The sequence below is a fragment of the Bacillus rossius genome, chromosome 3, assembly GCF_032445375.1.
Source record: "Bacillus rossius redtenbacheri isolate Brsri chromosome 3, Brsri_v3, whole genome shotgun sequence".
In the NCBI taxonomy this organism is placed as follows: Eukaryota; Metazoa; Arthropoda; class Insecta; order Phasmatodea; family Bacillidae; genus Bacillus; species Bacillus rossius.
The window spans coordinates 29,018,053-29,040,339 of record NC_086332.1 but is presented as its reverse complement, the minus strand read 5'-3'; the positions used below and the strand labels follow the sequence as shown (position 1 = coordinate 29,040,339).

The 22,287-nt window shown below is 36.0% G+C and overlaps 1 protein-coding gene and 1 long non-coding RNA gene across 5 annotated transcripts in view; one reads left to right on the top strand and one right to left on the bottom strand.

Annotated features, from left to right (window-relative positions):
• Window positions 1–3,033: 3,033 nt before the first annotated feature.
• LOC134530442 (uncharacterized) lies at window positions 3,034–20,255 on the bottom strand. Of its 3 annotated transcripts, none has more exons than XR_010074818.1 (3): window positions 19,928–20,253; window positions 6,260–19,847; window positions 3,034–3,186 (listed from the first exon to the last, which is right to left on the bottom strand). It is a non-coding gene; the product is annotated as an uncharacterized LOC134530442 (long non-coding RNA). The 3 variants fall into 3 exon arrangements; XR_010074819.1 differs by lacking the exon at window positions 3,034–3,186 and having other exon boundaries at window positions 5,747–7,304; window positions 7,879–19,847; XR_010074817.1 differs by lacking the exon at window positions 3,034–3,186 and having other exon boundaries at window positions 5,747–19,847; window positions 19,928–20,255.
• Window positions 19,984–22,287, top strand: part of LOC134530441 (RING finger protein 44-like) — a 60,935-nt gene continuing 58,631 nt past the window's right edge. Inside the window, exon 1 of one of the 2 annotated variants that reach the window (XM_063365261.1) lies at window positions 19,984–20,678. The gene's annotated coding sequence lies outside the window, so the exon portion shown is untranslated. The remainder of the gene's footprint in view (window positions 20,679–22,287) is intronic. The other variant, XM_063365260.1, reaches the window with a different exon arrangement.

Genomic DNA, 22,287 nt, shown 5'->3' with positions numbered 1-22,287 from the left:
CTTCGATTCGCTCAAAATGGAGAGTAGCTCTGTTGTGATTCTAAAATACTTTAAAATCGCGTGAATGGTTGGTTAAGTAAGACTAGCTTCATTTAATTTTTGTAAAATAGTGTGGATGGATATTTTCATATTCTAATTTTTAATTCAATACTTTAGTGTTGAAGATGAAAGTTATAATATAACATATTATGTAACCATTTACACTTAATGTGATATTTTTTTTTCAATTGTTTGAAACAAACTCGAACCATTATAGACCCACGACCCAAAGTAATTTTCTATTTATTCTGACGTCGTACCTTGTACTGCAACATGTTATTTGTTTTGACAGATTAATTGTTATTATTTATTTACGATTTATTTAATGCTTGCTCTATGTCTAATATGTTATTTATTTTCAGAAACGGTAAATTTATTTTATGTGTATCTATGAGAATGTGGCTCTATGGATTTTTCAGGACTATTAGAAATATGAACTTTAAGACGGTGAACGGTAAAGTTAACGCCGTTATTTTGTAAGATAAATTATTATTTTAATAATTCTTGATTTGAATTCGACGTTGTAATCCGCACTATTGTTGCGTGCGGATTTCACGTTTTCTTAAGTATTTAATGTAACTGATTTTGGTTTTCGGCCAATCACGGCCCGCCATTTGAAAGTTAAGTTAACTGGCTTAATTTAAGAAGCTAGAAAGAGAGTTCTATAATGGCCAGCTAAGAAAGCTAAAGCTTGTGACGTCGACGGTAATAAATCCTACAATTTAGCTAATTAGCGGTAGGTATCCCGAACCGAGGATGATTAATTACGTATGTAATCTAGGGAGTCTATAGAACTTAATTTAGAATTTAGGTATCTAAAAAGATAAATGACCTAGGAGTGTAAAACGTGAGTAATTAAAAAGTGCAAAATTTTGTTCCCTCCACACAAGCACATCGACACGTAACTCTCGTTTCCCATTACATCGCCATAAAAAACTATTATAAACATTGATATTTTGAAGTAATTTGACATTATCTAAGATATAAATGATATTTTGATACGAATTTAATTTTTTTTACACACTATCACATCAACTCAGAGGTCCTACAGATTGAGACTGAGCTCTACCGACTTTATTTGGAACCTTACTAGCCGAGGAAAATTTAATTAAGATCCCTAAAACATATAATAATAAAACTGTGTAATTTCGACGAACCCAAATAAAGACTTCTGTTTATGTATTAAATTTGCGCATCATAACTCCTGTTGATTGGAAGTCATGTGTGATCTGTGATACCAAGTACCAGTTAGGAATTTGAATATATTAATTAATTAAATTATATTATTAATAAGAGTAAATTTTGAACCCATTTTTCAGTTTCAATAAATAATTATATATTTTATTTATGAGTGTTGTGTTCTGTTATTTATAATTTCATTTGCTATCGTGTATGTCTATGTGTATTTGTACCTTTATTAAATTAATACCTAACTGTGGCCTACAGAATATCATCACATACCATTGGAGAGCCACATAAATAATATCGATTTTTACACAGTCTAACACAGCCCAACGTGTTATGTATTTTAGTCTCCATAGAAGTGGGGCCTTTTGCTTGTAAACACAGTAAGCAAGTTCCCCCACAGAGATTTTTGGAGCCCATACGGTGGGGCCGAATATTGAGGTTAAGAAGGGACACCTCAACATTTGGTGTGTAAATTCTATACAAATAATAGTATTGTGTGCAAGTGCACTATTTGTATAATCAATTATTTGTGTTAATTACCTCATAAGTAACCACAATGGCCAGCGAGCAAAATTCATACTTTCTCAGGAACAGATCACTCAGTGTAGGAGAGGAGTATGCAACTGCACAAGGTTCAGGCAGTGAATCACAGCATACATCTGCAGGGAATTCGCCTGTATGTACATGTGAGGAGAGGATAGGGCGGCCCATGTCTCCCCTAGTCAGGCAGCAACCAGATATGATTGGCACTGTCCTTCACACAGCTGCACCCCAGGACAGCACTCCTACCACACCACCAGTGACACTTGAGACATTGATGCAGATTTTGCTGCAGACAAATGCTCAGATGAAGCAGACCGACTGGAAATTGGAACAAAACAATACAAGTCTCAATGCAAAATTAGATCAGACCAATACCGCCATGGAGCAGACAAGTACCAGCATCAAAAATCTTGAACACAGTATTGAGATTAGGCTCGCACAGCAGCACGAGGAGATGCAACAAATTGCAGAACAGGTCTCCATATACAACAGTAGAGTAGATGGGTTAGAGTCCCATGTCACTTCACTCCGAAACATGATGGCCAATGAACACCGAGGGCAGGCCAACGCGAGGGAAGAGGAGCGTGAGCACATCCAGCACCTGGAGAGCAGGCTAGGTGACATTGAGGTGGCCACATCAACACTGAGGAACAGGTTGGAGAACATGTCTGTCCAACCGAGCCCTACAGCTGAGTCAGCTGGTAGTCGAGGTCAGGCCCAGGCAAGCGAGTGCCAGGAGCCTACTGTGTCCCATGTGCCCACCACAAGCAAGCAACAGGGCGGCACCGAGTGCTACACTGATCACCAGCCCCAGGGACAGCCACATACTACCCCCATCACTCACCGGCCAGTCACCAGGACGTTTGTAAACACGTCAAGCTTAGACCCCGCTACTCTAATGCACCACCCGGCCAAGCATTGGGCAGAAGCCATGCCCACGTTTTCAGGGAGGGTAACCGAGAACCCGGTCTGATTCCTGAAACGTTTTGAGGAGTACGCTGCCACCTTCAATCTCAGCGAGGCTGAGGTGTTTAAGTGCCTCAACAGTGCACTGAAGGGGCAGGCGTTCTACTGGTGGGAGATGCTAAGTGCAACCACCAGCAGCTACAACCACTTCCAGGCCATGTTCCGCCAGCAGTACTGGAGTCTGCGAATACAGAGCAATCTGCGTGCCCAGCTCCATACCGAAAGGTATGATCCCAGGAAGGGCACAACCCTGGAAGCCCACCTGTCCACCATGTTCGAAAAGACACGGTACCTCGACCTGCCCATGACGGACGAGGAGTTTGTAGCGGCGATCTTGACCCAGCTGCCTCTCCGTTATCAGAAGCAGTTGTCCAGCCTGACGTACCGGGACATCACTGAGTTCAGGGAGAGGCTCCTGAACTACGACAAGCTGGAGAAAATGGACCGCAACTAAAACAGTTCACGGCGAGACAATATGTTAATAAATTTACAGTCGCCAACTCGATGCCACAATTCAAATAATTAAACACTATAAAACAGTTGTTATGCCTTAAGTACCCAATTACCAGGTTCTACCTTTTAATTGGGCACCTGGAACGTGTTTTTAGCTTATAATAGAGCAAATTAAGTTGATATAAGTTTTTGGCGCCGACTCACAAAGTAGGTTAAAGTTTCCCTCCTTTGCAAGGCGGCAATGTTCGGCAGTCTCCAACCACTCCACGCCGGGTCAAGACGTGTGTCCGTGAGCAGCCCTCTTCTTTGTTCCACCGATCGTTCATTCTGTAGTCACTTTAATATTAAACCTTTTCTTGTACTTCATTGCTGCTCACGTTGACTCGGCATGTATTTTACGGACCCGGGCTTATCTCGACCATTTTCCATAGTAGTTCCGCACCGCGTCGCGGACCACTCAATTTACGGCACTGGCAGTTTCCAGCCAACTCGTTTTCGTTAAGATTGCCGCGCATACGCCTGCCGGCTGCAACCTCACGTAAGTGTAGAATAGAATTTAGGATCACGCTAATTGAGCCCTCCTAAGACAATTAAATTTCGGCGCTGGCCGTCTCCGGCGAACTAGTAATCACGTAGCGGAAAATTCACAGTGTTATGTTAGTGTCGTGTTTTGTTTTGTAATCAGCGTGTGTTAGTGTAATTGTACGGCTCAGGCGCCGCATAGCGCATTATCATAGCTTTTGTAGTGGTTCTGCCACCGCGGAGTGTATGTGTAGGGAGTACTGCTTACCCATGGGTACCACCGGAGAAGTCTGTGGATTAAAAGCCAATTTAATATAAACTGTGTCATCTACAATTATTTCGCACCATTCCGTCCTCCACACGTCCGAGCGGCCTCACAGCCAAGTAGGGAGTTTCAGGGTAGATTCCCAGCCGTGTAGCTGGTGAGGCACGCGGGGGCAGAGTACCCGCGACCCTATCACCAACAGCCTAGAGTCCCACTAGCCTGGTCCCCCCCTCCCCCCAGACAACAGCAGCACCGCGACGCCCGTAGCGCCCGTCAGGTAGGTACTTCCCGGGCCTTCTACAGAGGCCTGGTGACGGCAACAGTTAATTTAGCAATGCATTTGTACAACTTCCTGATGCGGAATTCACCAGCCAATCGTACAAACAAAAATTACCAAAAAGCATCATTGGAGACAGCTATTTACCAAACCCTGTATAAATAAAAAAAAAAAAATATTAAAAATTAAACATTGACTTTAAAATTGATAGAATTTTTTTAGTTTTTTAATAATACAAGTATAATAATGAATAATACAGTAATTTTTTTGCCTTGGCTAATTAATAATGCAGGGTTATAATTGTTTTTAAGTATGTTTTCATGAGCTTCAACTTAATACAGTTACTGTAATAATTAGAAGTTACATAAGTTGAAAAAAGTTTCAAACTAAACAGAAATGGAGTAGAGATTGTTACAAAAATTTCTACAGATAATGAAGCCAGCTCCACATAATAGGTACCCCATTCCCTTATCAATTTTCATACGTATTTTCTGTTAGCATCCCTGTTCTCATGTAAATTAACATTACAGTACCCTTCCAATGGGTCTGGCTCTGGGTATAATGGTTTTCATACCTAGTCTTATCCAAAACCGTAATAGAATATGTTCTATTTTTCTGCTATACCCATGAGCGGAAGTAATCAAGCCTTTTTTGTATACATTAGGGGACGTGAAAAATGTAATGGTATGCCAAATGCAACTTTATGATAGTAAAACTACCTTGGAATATATTTGGTAAACTAAAATTAATTGTAGAAATAAGTAATAGCAAGTTTTAAAACACTTAATAACCCTTAGTCCTCACCTCAAAGTATGTATGTCTTGGTAGCGTAGTGGTATAGTGTGCGGATATGGTGTTCGAAGGGTAATTTTTGATGTTCAAAATGCTGTCAATGCAAAAACATTTTTGCATTTTTTTTAAATAACTGATTACAGGACAATACATATTGTGCCTTAAGAAAATATGTATTATTACATTTTGTTTATCTTATTGTTATAATATTATTAAATACATATATTTAGACCATTGGTTTTATTATTTCATAATTTTTTTTACTATAATGAAATTAAATCTCAGTTTATTAGGAAACAACTGACCATAAATTATTAATGAATAAACTAATACTTTACAGAAACCCACACCTGTTAGGTTAAATGAAAATACAAGATGGTTTTCCTTCACTTTAGATAAAAGTTTACTATGCAAACTATGAGGGTTTGTGTCTCTTGGGTAACAAAAATTGTTAGAATTTCTCAAAGTAGTGAAATAAGTTAGTAATCAAGTAATATAAATTATGTAATTCTGTAAGTTTTTTTTTACTATTACAATGAAATTGGCACAATCAATACTGTGAATCAGCTAGATGAACTGTGATTAATGTAATATTATAAATATAAATAAACTCATTAAAGCGAACCCAAATTCCCTCGTACCCTTTAAATTTTATATTAGTAGATTTGGAAACTAACCTACCAATAAAAAATACAATCTCGTTAATTTCAAAATTGCTCTGTATTTGTTTTTAAATACTAAACCAACATTATTATATTTTTTTACAAATGATACATAGGCGATAACACATAAAAAAATAATTCATCAGGTTACATAATTTTTAACATATACAGCTGCAATTAAAATATTTTTCCTTCAGTATTTTGTTAAATTGACAAGTTTATCCTAACCCATAATGCTTGCTTTGGTTAGCAACTATTGGCTGGTTTTCTGTTAACATTATACCCATGGGTATAGCAGAAAATGGACATCATGTGGGGTGAGCGTAAAGGCCCTTTCATTAAAGATCTACATTTTCCTTAAAATGTAAAATCAATTTTATGCTCACAGAACCATTTTAAAACCAATGATTTCAGGAGAAAAATTATTAAAATTTTCGGGATCAGCAAGATGTCGTCATAGACAAAAAAGCGTAAAGCAATACAATCACGAAAAACAACACATCTCGAAATAGCAATTTGTTTGATTTAATATAATGCAATATTTTTACTTACTTTCCATGAACAGACACATCAAAAAGTGTCACTCTTTTTGAACAATTCACAACTGATACCCAGCATCTTTTCGATGCATCTCCTCCTTTGTAGCAGCACAGTCCTACTTGGTAAATGTCACGACTTTTACTGAAATGTGACACTTCTTGCCAGGCTAACATCTGCTCCAAAGGGTGACACTACTGCCATGTAGTGATGAGCAGTTTCTGCAAGTACAGTTGTGACGTTTTTCTCGCAAAATGAATGAATTATTGGGAATGTTTTTTAATGCACAACTCAAAATCAGGGTTATTGGAGTTTTGTCACTATTCTTACATACTATTCATACATAGCTAAAAATATTAAAATCTTTAAAAGTGTGTCAAAAAGGTCATATTTTAATGGCAAAGAACATATCATGCACACTACAGTATTCCACTTACATTAATTTCTTTCAGAAGTAAGCATTATATTATTTTCATAATCAAGGCTTAAGAAATATTTATATTAGAAGTTTTCGTAAACATCTTGCCAAAAAACATAATCATAGATTTTTATAGGTGTTGCAAATATTACTTTCATTCAACACCTGACATTGCATTGCAAATATAATAAAAGAAAGAATTTTATTTTAATATAGTTAATGCTCTTTTCTTTATTCAGTAAAATTCTTAAGCAATAATCATTTTATCTTGGAAAAAAAAAAAACATGGAGCTAGGTCAATAAAATGTGAAATCATTTATTACAAAAGTCTAAAAGAAAACATTTTATTTTTATTTTTTATTCATCTGCATGGCAGCATTTTTCCAGTAACACTTACCTATATTTGACTAAGTTATCTTACTGTAGAATCAAATAATTTAACACTCACATGTTGCTGGAATAAAATACAAAAACACACTTAAAATTTTGAATTTAATATTACTATTAATAACATGGTTTCGAAATAACATTTTAAGTGCATAAAATAGCAGTGTGTCAATGAGGATTGATATAATAATTCTTAATTTACATGGTGTATCCAAGGAGTTGAACGAAAGCTGATGTTCTCATTTCTTCCTATGCCTGCAACAAACAGAAATAATTTACGAAAATACTGAAAGAGTAGTGACTTAAATGTTACATGGGACTGTAGAGACAAAGTGTGATTTGACAACAACTGTATGAAAAGCAAGACATAAAAACAATGCAATATATACTGTATTATCTGTATACCCTAATACTATGCTAAATACCTTTGGTAAATGACTCCTGAAACATTTTCAAAAACCTATTTAATATAATAAATACTAACAAAATAACTACAAAAATTCTGATTCTCAGGTAACTATGTAATTGGAGAGTCTAGGGGCTTTTGAAAAAATAAATTTCTGTAAACAGTATTTCATGTCTTACTGTTTTTTTTTAATCCTGCAAATGTAAATTAATTTAACATGATATTTTCCACTAGTTTTTAATCTCAAATCTGCTCAAATTTATTGCTTGAAATCAAGTGCAGAGAGCACAACAAACACTGCAGGTAGATGGACTGATACTAATTTCTCTTAGAAATATTTTCTGTGATTTCTAGCAGATATTTTAGTTTAAAAGTCCTATATTACTAACAAAATCAATATTTTTTTTTTCCAAGTCTACTCACCTGAATATGTTAGCCTTGGCATCTCCAAAGTTTTTAATATTGTGACTTGAATGCAGACCATTGGTACCAAATCATCCCATCCGTAAAAGAGTCTGAAACGAGTCTAGCAATTCTGTATTTTAAGACATGTTCTCATGAACCGATGCCAAATATTTACAATCTATTATAAAAAAAAAAACCTAAATATTTAGAAAGAGCTGACCATAAATGAACACAAAAATTCTCAAATTTGACAGACTGAGGCTTTGCCCCCACAGAGCTCGATATATCACCACCCCTCCTGTCCTTATGGCACTTTCCACCGCGACAAACATACTTCCATGTGAGATGAACATTTTTAATAGCGTGCCACTAACTTCCGAAACAGGGCACATTAAGAGTTGAGTGTCTTGTTCCTTTTAAAAACTAATAATTCAGATAGTAAACTTTTTTCCCCCAAGTTGTGTGTTCTTTTCACCATCCCGACAGCATTCTGTGTTTATTTTATTTAAATTATATTAACCAGAGAAACAGATACAAACTTGCCAAAGTATTTATAATTTTAAACAGCAATATTTACACAATATTACATTATGTAATTTTTGTACTTAAATATGATTGTAATAATTTTACACGGGAAACTGTAAAGGGCAGGAATTTAAATGACTTGTCAATCTAACTTGGCATGGGTATGTCATCCAGTGCCTCCAGCGGTCAACTCTCAGCCCAGTGACATTGCATCGCCACCCGAAGTAGTGTAGTCATCCCCATATATATTAATTATCTGAATCGCTTTTAATTACCCTCAGAGCTTATCTCAACTGTTAAGTTTAATTAAATAGTAATCAGCTAGCCAGCATTCTTACATTACAACGAGAAGTTCTAATCAACTACGAGGTGGCTCGGACATCCACTAAACCTATCCGTGCTGTTACGCTTTTCTACCATTTAAGTTGTGTAATCTAAATTTATGTGAGGCATGTAACACAATGGCGTTTATTACATCTCATTCACCATGTCAAATTCCCTTCTTTCTGCGTTCGTCTACGCGCTGACCACTTACGAGACCGGCAGGTGGGATGCTTACAAGAGCTCACTTAACCTCTTGTAGGTGTGTCAGATGCTGAGAGCAGGCCAGGTCCTGGCACAAAGGTAACTGCATTAGGGGGATGTGAATCATGCTTCCACACAAGTGACATCACCTCCTGAGGACAGTCTCTGCCAGGTCAGTGTTCCCTAAACACAGTGGAGTCACTGTTTCCGCATTTCAAATCTTAAGTGAATCCCCCAACCACATCAAGCTAGTGCTCAAACCATTCATGAATTTTGTGTTGTAACGGATTATCAAAACTGAACTAAATTTTGCATAAAATTCAAATAATTGCAGAAGTAATTTATTTCAGTACCTACTTAACTTTATAAAAAATTTATATAATCTTACATAGAAATTTGTAGTAGATTGTAAAATCAAAGATCAGTTGAAAAAGCAATAGGGTAAAGGCTGGTCTAGGTGGGGTTGGGGCAGCTTTCTACTAGGGTGCATATAAACCTATACTGCCGAGTTGAAAATCGGCAATATTGCGTTTGTCCTGCAGCGTATCTCCAACCTGAAACATGCCTGTAAAGGTTGACTGTTGCCTGGTTCCAGCTCACTCAGTAGGTTACCTCACGTCAGTCAGTGAGGTGGAATCGCAGCTTGTCAAGCTATGGTGACTGGCTAGAGACGTTTATACATACACAGTGAGCTGGAGCACACTTGAGAAAAGCGAATATCCTGCCCCACGTGTTACACCATTACTGCTTGTCACCTGTAACAATGCATGAAAAAAGGGTACTTACTTGAGTACAGCTGCAATAGCAAATGTATCAACTGCAGAAAACTGTTAGACAAAACACATTTCTGTTTGAAAAACTATGGTGAAGCAGTCACTCGCACGGAAAAGGTTTCCGGAGTCAGCTGGTACCACAGGATGTTGACAACATGGCAATCGATGAAAAGGAAGGGTTAAATTACTGGGTGCAGAGTAAGGATCTCACTTTCAAAATTATCAGGGTGATCATGGGGGGTCAGAAAAATTGGTTTAAGTATAAAAGTGTACTACCTGCCTATGTTAAATATCAGCTAATTAGAAAATAAATGCAGAATTCCCTCAGGAAAGCATCTGTGCCTGACTGTGGCCTACATCATACTAAAATACCACGGGTGACGCGTCTTGTCCTTAGCAATAAATTAAAAAAATAACACTTTCCAGTCCTTCCTGTACAATATTTAAAAGCAATACTACATTTAATGAAGGCAAAGCCACCCTTGGTCGACTTTAGGACCACTCTGGTCACAAAATTGTTCGTGAGCAGAATTTGTGTTGGCAGTGGTGGCAATGCAGTTGGCTGGCACGTTCCGGCATCACGCCAGACTACGGACAGGATTGGGACTGGGCTTCCAGTACTAGTCAGGAGGTAAAATGTCAAGTTTTAGATAACTGAGTGAATTACTACGTCTGACATTGGCTTGCAAAGAGATATGAACAGCATGTACAAAATACTCAAAACAGCTAGCACAAAAACTGATCAACTGAAATGACTCTGGCCAAAAAAAGCTTTAAACGTTAATTGTAATTTATGGTACATATTAATTTCCATTGGGTTTAACATAGTTTATGTAAATCAACAAAGCGCAAAATAATGTTAAATAAATTTAACTTTTTACTGTTTAAAATTAAAACTTATTTTAGCTACACCTAACACTACATAAAATTTAGCAATCAGTATACCATAAAAGAAGACCAAAGCTTTCCTAATTAAAATTTTCCACAAATGCTGAAATTTCTAAGTATACCGGGAAACAAAAAATTCACAACAAAAATGTGTGTAGTAACATTGGGTCTTAAGTTTAATATTTGCGCTTTTTTTTAATGAAATAGTTTCTCTAAAACATTTACAGACAAACAGTTTGTTATATTTTTTAATACATTCCGTAATCTGTACAGCTAGTTAAATCTCTCCACTGAAAATACACATAATTGTCATAATACTTAATAGGTCATGTGATTCAATGGCATGATGCAGTAAGTTACTTACCTTATTTTGGGCAGAATAAGATGGAACCATGTGCAAGTTACCCCTTTCAATACTACTCTGCCAGGTTGTGTTAAATACTTTTCTGCCCTGCAAAAATTATATATAAAAATATACATTTAAGTTATATATACATTATCTTACTTGATTTAAAGGATTTAATTTGCATTTCCAAAAATCATCCTTCTAATACCTAGTGCTATGATGCATTTAGTGATTTGGCTACTGCTTGTATGAGCATGAAAACTGAATTGTAAAAACAGTCTCGTGCAGCATGATTAAGCATTCATTTGCTGCATGGTTCTATCTCTCCCCCCCCCCTCTCCATGTACTTACCTTATACTAACAATCTTCTTCATGTAATGGAACAGCTGAACAACTGAACTTTCAAGCCATTTTTGTGGGCCCTTAAAAGGGCCCGGGAAGAAAGATGTAAATGAGCAAGGATTTGGGATTATTGAAATAGTTATGAGAGTATTTTCAAAATGCAGGATGATCATGACAAAAATAAATGGACAACAAATAAGAAATTAGGATAGGTTTTGTAGGTTTAGGTATGGGCATAGCACGGTGAATATCTTTGGCAAAGTATTTGAAATATGGAAGGAAAGAGATGTGTTGGGGAGGGGAGGGGGGAAGAGGAGAAAGACAAATAAACATAAGCTATATATAAAAAAAGTTCATACACAAAATGAGATATGAGATCTTACACTTTGTAAAAATATAAACATTCATTCACACAAACTTAATGATTAAAACTCTTTCAGCTTCTCAAGTATAGGCCTCGAATATTGCACAGGGCAAATTTTTTTACTTTTTTTTATTGGAAGACAACTTCTTGCACCTTCTTGTCTCTCCAGGGATTATATATATATTTTTTAAAATGTGAATATTCGCCGGATTTGGTTGGTGGAGAAGCCGAGAGAAAGATGTCCTTTGTACTCAACTAACAGCTTGATCCATTTGGTCTCTAATGACAATAAAAATCATTACAAAGTTAGTGTTTCGCTTGGTCCTTGATAATAAAATTTTTGAAAGCTGAGATGTAAACTCGCACTGCAATAAAGATGGGCAAATACCTTCTCCAAACATGAGCATAAAAAAATGCATGGAATGTTTTTTCCTTACCAAAATTTCTGCAAGTCTTTACACCATGTCTCCTTACATTCGCCACACTGTAACGACAAGTTCCGTCTCACACAAGCACTGTCCCACACAACTTGCCCTGACAGTCCACATTCCACTCCCTCTCATGTCCAGTGATTTACGAACTCAATACAAAGAGAGGCAGTTGACGTATATATATTTGTACCTTTTTATATCACACATGGAAGGAACTTTGTTACCTGAGTATCGGCACTGACGCCAAAACAGAATACAGAGGAAGGCGTCACAAAATTGCCATTCTCTAGCAATTAACAGATAACATTTTTTTCCATGGCATAGTGCAATTCAAGTTTACAAGGAACAACTTTCACCATCACAGACAATTTTAAAAAAATATGCAAGTACGTTAACAAGTTACAAAATTCACGACCCTTTTTGACTAGATACTAATACATATTTTCTCATGGCTCAGTCTTGCTAGGTCGTGCCACTTGGACTTTTGAAACACTAACTTACCATAAAATCTAGAAATAAAATTCTCTTTTATGTTAACAAATATTACAATACACACATCTGATTCTGAAAAATACACACAAGTCTAATACAATTCTCAGAAGACAAAAACCATGCACAGAAGTTGTGCAGTGGGTTTACACATTTGATTTTATCACAAAACAATTTTCCGTAGCCTACATTTAAACGTCTACGTAATGCCATGTTAAATTATTCCAAGTTCCCTGAGCTACAGCATAACAGCACAAAGTAGCAGTAGAACAGTAGAACCAGCAGACAAGACAGTATTTACTTACATCAACATCTTGCCAAAATTACAATTTGAACATGAAAAATAAAAATCTTATATTATTTAGAGCAATACACAAATAGTAAATATAAAATACCGACTAATTAAAAATCCAGCTGGAGCTATACACCATTTGTTTTGCTCTGCAGAACTACTTTGAAAATTATTTATGTATGTAAGCAGGCATGCAGGTACGTACACAAATACACACATCACACACGCAGTCTCAACATCATCAACACATTTAATGAAACATGATGTTTGAGTAGTATCACACTCACCATACAGGTTTCCTCACGATCAGTGTCCATCAGACACAATTTGGAACATTGCTACAGTAGATGGGCCTTGACTATAATTATACAACAATAAAAATCTGACGGTTAAAAGTTCTGTTCAATTTTTCAGTATTATCTCACATTTATATAAAATAATTTTTCATTAACCAGGATGAAGATTCTACTTTACTGTAGAAATTCACAGAGCTTATAAGTTAAAACAGGTACAAGTTTCTGGCACCATACTGGACCTATGATATCTACGGTAACATTTTCAAGGACTGATTCAGTTTTAATTAAAACATTTCCTTACCTTTCTTTTACATTGAAATTTTATGTACAACTAGCTGAGCCTACAACTTTGTAAGTGCAGACTAGATAATTTACATAAATTATTTACTTAAGAATTTTTTTTGGACCACAACTTAAAAATCTGCAAGGACTTAAGTAAGTGCACTAGAATAATTATTCAACTTACAAAACCATCTTACTATGTGACTTTTCAATCATGCAGGGGTACCTAATTATAATTAATAGAAAAAATTAACATAAAACCAACAGGGGGGGGGGGGGGGGGCGGCGGCACTCAGTCCCAATGCACCTGCCCGCACGCACGGACACACACACACTCACACACATTTATAAATCCTGCAATACTTTTTGGAAATAAATGGGGGGGATGTAATTACCATAACTTTGGAACTGTTTGAAACATTGCAATAAAACAAAAACTAAATTAAAACTGGGGTTACTATCAAAAACCTGTGTGAATTTAAAATCAGTAGCATTAGCAATATTTTATTTAAATAAATTTGTACAGACATAAATTTCTTTAAGTTAAATTTGGTTTAGGTATCTTCTAACCAGAAAAATGTTTAATATGTAACAATTATTAAAAAATAATAAAAAAACTAAGACTTCATTAGTTGTAAATATACAGATGTATAAATTTCACCAAGTTGTTACTTCTTCCATTTCAATTAATGTGAAAATTAAAAAAAAAAAAATCAGTTTTGTTAACATAGTTTAGTTAGTCCACCTAATAATATTCTTATGCTATTACCTGTCCAATTTTTAATTTTGACTATAGCCTAAAACAGTATTACCCAAGATGACATTGCTGAGCTATCAATTTAGAAACAAAATAAGACTGTAAGGACACAGCAAATTTTACAGGAACAAAATATACGTCCAGGTCACATGAGTCATGCTTCAGAACTATGCATAAAAAATCAATTACATAGACCTATAAAATTCAGACCACAGATGCAAGTACAGTATGTACTACAGCAGACATAGTTTCAGAGTTAACATTGACATACCATCCAAGTGAATTATAATATATTAAAATCAAGGTAACTTTCATGATTCAAGAATTTTAAGTATGCTTAGCATAATTAAAATTGACTCTTAACTGGATATTAATGCTGGTTAAGAAGTAATTACATTGCTCGGATGAATAAGAGCCGCGTACACTCTGGGAAACGTTTCAATTGAGGGCCTAACAATAATTTCCCTCCAAGCAGTTTAAAAACTTTTCCAAGCACTTAAGGGTACTGACACTATTGCAACCACCAGACATCCTTAAAAATATGCATCACTATGTTAGTACAAAATTACTTTTAACATAATTAAATAAATTTGAGGAAGGTGAATTTTTTTTGGGAGAAAAGAGTGCCAAATACATAAAAGAGCAATATTCATTGCAACTGGCTGTAATATATAACCTCAAACCAAGGGTAAGGTAATAGTTTAGAAGTTTACATGGAATGTGAAGTAATGTAATGAAGTTCTGTTTACAAAACATTTCTTACTTTTCTATCACTCAGGAAGGACATTGGTGTTACCTACTTTATGTAATTCCTTAAAAATACAAAAAAAAAAAAAAAAATAAAAAATTCACATTTTTCAAGTGGACAGGCAACATTCTGCAATACGCTGGCAAGGCACGACCTACAGATGAACTATCCTTATACAAAATATGAAATAAAAATTAAAAATGTGTCATAACTAATATTTATTGTGGGTAAGCTGAAAATGGTTATGTAGACTTTTATAATATCAATCAATATTGCATGTGCATTTAATTGATGTCTCTTGTCTCTTTACAAAGAAAAGAAGAACTAAACGTGATTCTAACATCCGTTTGCTGAGTCAGGAGAGTTAAGTTCGAACATAAACTTGGCAGGTTAATCAAAGAAAGAATACCCTACTTCGCCTTAAGTCAGGACTGTGCAAACCGGTCTAAGACTAGCAATACATGGTTCAAACCTTCTTGTGCAATCAACAATTAAGGAGTTTTTAAGGACACCTGAACTTCATCACTTTCGCCATTATCAAGAGGTAGAAAAAATTTATATCACAAATTCCTTTAAGAAAATAATAATGTTAAATAGTTAAAATGAAAATTAACTTTGATGGTTGGTTCAATTCTTACAGATAAGCCCCTATTGTCCAGAATTATCTCTGGAACACATAGCTAACCCAAGCTTAGTGTATCTGAAATTTGTACATCACATTTACTTTGATCACTAATTACATTTCCTTCATAAGTTGAAAGACAGTAAAACATGCCTTTTTTTAGTTTAAAGGTGACATACAAAATACAAAAAAAAATTCAAAAGGTTTTTATACATAAAATGTAATTATGTGGCCAAAATTTTGCCAATTGTACTGCTCAAAGCGTTGTTTGCTGCCAAGTCGGAAACAATAAATTACTCGCATTTATCCATTACTTGTACACCATCAGTCCCTTAAGTAGACTTAAAGGATACTTAGTTAAATCGAAATAATATAGGGCCCTTATTTAATCAAAGACAAATTAAGGACTTAAAGAGGTGTACGAACCATGCAATATTTGTATGATTGTATTGTATTTATGGGGGTCTTAATTTTTTTTTGCAAAGGCATGATAAAAAAGCACATCCAAAGTGTGAAAACTGCATATTTCTCAGAGAGGCAGGTGGCACAGCTAGGTACTGTGCACCCCAAATTATCTTAGTACTTGAGTGTTTTGCCGCAGAAACCATGAATATATAAAGGTTATCAATTTAATCAGGGCTATCCTTTCAATCTCCCTGCTTGGAAACACACAATGGTATAAGGTTGTTATAGTTCATATTTAACACAAGTCTAAATATTTTACTTAGGTCGGCAAATGTTCACTACAAACATATATATTTTTTACTTTTCATATTTGGCTTCTTTTGTGCCCTTTTCTCTGCTATCTTATGTTTTTTTTCATGACGTAGCAGGTTTTGGACTTTATAGCCCAGCTCGCCTAGGTGGGTCCCGAATGAGCAGACCCTTTTCCAAGCCTGTTGGTTTAGGCCCTGCCCATTACTGGTGCCTGCTTTCAGCATACACTGGGTATCTCAGGGTGCACTGCACATTGGCAACACCTGGAACTAGTGCCCTAACCTATTGAACTGTCTCAAAAGAAACTATACAGCTGAGGGGGCCACAATATTGCCAAAGAGAAACCAGTAACTAAAGGCATTAGATGGGTAAAACTTGGCAGAAAATAGAAACAGCCTATTTGCCTAGTTTATTCATGCTAAAGCAATGGAATGTTGTTAACACCACAAAGATTAAACATGAGCAAAAGAAAATGACTAGGGAATAGATGCAAAAAGGATTGAGGGTTGAAAAAGCATATTTAGAGAAAAGTTATAATAGAGGTTCTGCTGTCACAAGTGTATCTATCAAGCAATAAATCAAAATCAATGTTTAAAACCTAAGGTGGATTACACTGCAAAATAGGTAAGATGGAAATATAACCACTGCGTTACTATATGGAGGAGGGGAAGAATATGTCAAAAGTGAAAGTTACAGCTAGGGTTAAACTAGAATAAGGAAAGCACACTTTTCTGAAAAGTTTTTAGGGGTGAATGGAAGTCAAGGCCCTCTGTTACTAGATTTTGCAAGCTAGAAAACATTTTAACATTGCTTGTTATGGAAGTTATGTTCCTTTTGATAGACACAGCTGAATTCTCTGAAAGTATTCATTCATCCCCACACACAGTATTTCTATCAACTTCTCTCCTAGCTGGCTATTTTAATTCATTTGAACAGGGACTTAATGCCCTGTGTTTCATTCCAACTGCTATGAAGTTGGAATCAAAAGGAATTACACATCATGATTGTAAATTTGGCATGCATGAAAGAAGAGCTACCTGATTAGAACAGCTCTTTGTCCTTATAATTTGCTTCATCCAATTGCTGATATTTCATATGTTATGAAAGTCTGGTATTGGAGGAAGTAAATACCAGTTTCTGGAAAACTTCCATTTCTCACCATTTCAGTATTAAACATTTAAATAAAATCAAACTTTTTAAAGATGACCAACTTTCTACAGCACACACACACTAACATACCAATTAGTTAGAAAGTTCTGCAGAACAGCAAATGGTGCAATGAGAAAAGCTTAACATTCTATAAGACAAACTGCCATGAAACTGTTATGCTGTGGTTGCTCACTGCAAAAAAATCAGTATGCTGTGATTTTCAGATGTACTAACATGGCACAAACAAATGCTAGTTTACAATAAGGCAAATACCTGCCAAAATACAAATTGGGGACATCAACCATTCTAGAAGCACAAAGGTGTGTAAATACATCAAGAAATTAGCCCTACAATTAAGCCATGTTCCCAACACTCACTTAAGTGAAATCAGAACTGTATTCCATAAAATGAAAGTGCTGGATGGAACAAGTAGGTATGTAAAGATGTTTAAATACATAAAACCAATTGATCCATCAATGCCAAATTAATTTTATACAAACATTTGTAATATTTTAAATATATTATTTAAAGAGTTAAAAATCTGTTAACAGAATGGGTGTATATTAACAATGCTTTGCCAAACCCACACAAACTGAAGATAATCAAAAAGTAAATTTAACAGTATTTGCAGAAATGCAAGACTTGCAGTAATCTTGTTTTTAAAAGAATCAATTTGTTTGAAAAAAAGTGTAATTTGTTGTAGTACTAGTTATTAGAAACATGGCCTAATGAAACAATGCATTTGATCTAGGAATACACATTACCTTAAATTTATAACTTAACCTATGAAAAAATTAACATATTAATATATTTTGGCAGCATTTTTTAAAATGTGTACTTTCATAATTGCAAGAAATACCTAAATGATAAAATCATGAAAACTTGAATGCTTGCAAAATGCAGCTACACACTACACATTATTGTTCAAGGACTTAAAACAATGATATGTTGAACTGACCAATAAAATTCATTATGTGCTTTAGCATACTACTTAAATTCAAACCAATTACTCTTAAAAAAAAGTTCTGCAGCACCAGCTGTTTGAAAGGAAAAATATTTGTAGCTAACAAGCCCCATTAATATTACACAAGCATATTTTCAGGTGAACTCCAGATACTAAAAGCAAAACAACACAAGGAAATGCAACTAGAAAGTCAGCAAACATTTTTTTTTGGAAAACATAACTAGGTAACATATTACAAATTAGAAGACTTTACTGAAAATTTGAGCTGTAGGCACACACAAACACTGTACTACGGATTTTAGAAATATTAGACGAGACTTATATTTGTACGTATATTAATAGCCTTATAAACTACCCAAGTAACGAGAAAAAAAAAAAACTGCAATCCTTGTGAGGTTTATTGCTGCAGATTAAAACTACACATGGGCAAAACAATGGCAAAAGATTTTGAAAGAGACAAACAATTACAAATTTTACGTAAAATAATATACAGCAATATAAAAAAACTAAAGATTTAAAACATTTTCTTGTAAAACTACACATTGCCATGCCCACGAGTTGTGCATTTACTTTAAATTAAAAAAAAAAATCTCTACAATATTCCATGCATTTCTCATAATCACATTACCATTCATCACATGCATCATTCAAAACACTATCAATACAGATTGAGAATTTTCAGCTGCCAGTGGCCGAACCACTCATGCTGAGACATTCAGCAGTAGTTTGAGTTGGTTGGAGATATCCCTGCACCTGTCTGATCTCTGGGATGGTATCAGAGGAAATGCACCCCCAGTTGCCATACACACAGATGATGTCCAGTGCATCGGAGGTTTTGGCAGTGCAGCTGCCTCTGGGGGATCACTAAATTTGGGGCCTGCGTAAAATGCTCCAAGCACGGGTGACGTCCCCGTGTTATTTTCCTTGGACGGACTCATTCTCGATCGTATCTTCGGGGAGTTCCGCTTTGTTGAGCTAAAAGTCAGCTGTAACACAGCCGTACTAGGAGCGTTGCCTGCACTCATTCTCAAAGTGCCGCTGTTCGCCCCCTGACAGGAATCTGACTTTCTGAGTTTCCCCCTAGATGGAGTCACAATACTACTGAAATATGCTGTATTCTTCGAAATCCTTGGTCTCACATGAACCTTTTGAAAATTATGTGATCCAGGGTTGCCAAATTTCTCGGCGCTTATTTCAACCATTGTGACAGCAAACGGTTATGGGCAATGTAATCACGGACACTCGTAAATGCAACGTCTGGAAATGTTCTCACAGTCTGCCCAAATACGCTGTCCCAGTAACTACGCAGTTCTTTTCAAATGCATTTCAAAAGTACCGATTCGACGTAATACTACAGCACTCATGTGTCCAACCTTAATTTGCATTGAAATTGCACATATTTTATGAAAAAAGACGATATCACAGTTGACAGCTGTGCACAGCTTTGTAATGTTAACAAACATAGAAAATGGCGAACCTGAAACCAACAACCCAGTTCGTGAACACAAAGATATCACACAGGCTAAACTAAATAATTCACAATGACACTAATCTTACCTTCAACATGCCACCTACTGCAAACACGACATATTAGAAACCATACACATCACAAAATTAAAACGTAAACAAACTTTACAGCCAACTCTACAAGCACTACGTCCACTCTCTTCTTCTCTCTCCACTCCAACTACTGCGTCACAAATCCACGTCACAAAGGAAAGGCTCGACCAATCATAATATTAACATTAATCACATGACTTATCAGTAGTGGCACACTACAACTTACAAACAAAAACAATCATATATTTTAATAATACTGAGTTTTAGTATAAAAATAAAAGAAATTTTCCTTAGTGAAATACAAGTGGTTTAAAGTAGTGTTAGTATTGAATATTTTCCTTTGGGTGTGGTAAAATTTCAACATCAACTACCTCGCTGATTGGCCTGTTGGATTTCCGTGGGCGTGGTTTGTTTAGTTTGGTACGGGAGGTCGTTTGTGACGGCCATGGACGTGCTTGGTATCAGCAGCATTCAGCAGTCCCATGGGGGGCAGGAGGGGTAGCGTGATGCCCGAGCCAGCACTATAACGCAATCAGGACATTACGTGGTTGTGCAGAGAGGGGAAAGCTGAATCATTTTGGAAAACAGTTGAAGTCATCAGATTCCTCGTTTAACGAAACAGCCTCAAAATTATTTTATGCCAATTTAATACGTGGAAGGAAGAAGAACTTGAGGGGAAAACCGTTCTGCCACTTCACTGTAGTGCAGGCATTTGGCAAAGATACACAATTTGCAGCTATTACTTAACGTAAGTAAACGTTACTTATATATTTTTATTTCTGTAATGTGGAATTAGTAATGTTAATAATTTCAAGCTTGGATGTAGTTGTACAAAGTAGAGTTACATGCCGTAAAATATTTCGTGGATCAATATCGTGTACTGTCCTTGATAGCGTCGTACAACCGAACACTACAACTTAATAGTAGTAGCTCGCGTTTGAGAATACTTTCTTACGCAGAAATAAATTACTGTTTTTACAGTTAAACATCTGGTTTAGCGGTGTTCTATTCTAAAGAAGCACGAGTCAAATATTTAAGCAAGGCGGTACACAAAATTTATTGATGGACAAATATCACTTTTTTTTCTCTCTCATTTTGCATTGTCACGTTTGGTAGCGTTTAAAACGAATACAAATTTAAATGAAACTATTTTAAAACTCAAAACACAATTTTGTCATAAATTCGTTGACAAATAACAGAACCTTTAAACATTTTCCAGTTAATTTTTTTTATATCCAGTCATACCACACATACAATGGGCTAGAACATGACAAGTTTTTACGAAATTAAAATTTTCGCCAAAGATAAAGTTGGTTGAAATTAAATAAGAATGGTGTCATTTATTACATAGTTCTCAAGGAAACAAGTGGTGTGGCCTATGTAAGTCATAAAGCTTTAAAGTGACACAAAAATTGATAGTCTAGTAATAGTTATATTTGGAATGAGTTATTAAATACAATTCTTTGGGCATTTGTCATTGCAGTTAAGTACTGTTTGCCATGGAAGAATTTTAAGAATGCAAAATAAAAATTAAACCATAAATCCATATAGAATGCGAAAGGAGCAAATGAGAACTGTAATTATTCAGGGGGTGAGGGCTAATATTTAATGTACAAGGATGGGGTAGAATAATGGAAGAGGAAATGGAAAAGCTTGGGGGGAAGCAAAAAAAAATGGGGAGGGTACGGATCTATAATAAATGGATTTCTACCGAGGAGTTTTCACAAGGCGGGTAGTAGAGGCCGACAGGGTGATGCGGGTAGGAAGTGGTAAGCTTGGTATTAGATATGTATACATCAGGAACCAGTTGGAGGATGATAAGAGTGTGGATGGAATACATTTAAGTCTGAAATAGCACAAGAATCTGTCAAGGTGCCTCACAGAGTCATGAGAGGACGTAGGGTTTGAGGAAGAAGGGAATATCATCCGGGAAACAGAGAAGTGGGGACAGATAGGTGAAAGGGAGAGATAATGGTTGGACAGTGCAGAAAGGGGGTTTGGGGATAGGGTGAAAAGGGGGAAAGGAAGAGTGAACTTTGTAGGACGCGAAGTGGCAACAGTGCGACGAGGCATTGGAAATGGGAGGGTGGTAGTGATAAACTGTAGAAGTGTATATAGGTGTAAAAAGAGACGTGGCTGGATGGAGAACTAAGGTGGGCTTACTATGAGTTGGGGAGGGGGGGAGTTTATGCTTGCAGGAGGGACTTTCTGGTAAGGTTGAATTGGGGTGAGTGATCAAGCAGAACTGTTACTTAAGAGATGAGGGTTAGAGGAATGGAAAGGGATATGACTGCTGGCAGTGTATAGACCACTGGGGAGGAAGCTATCCTAGAGCTCAGGAATAGACTAGACAGGCT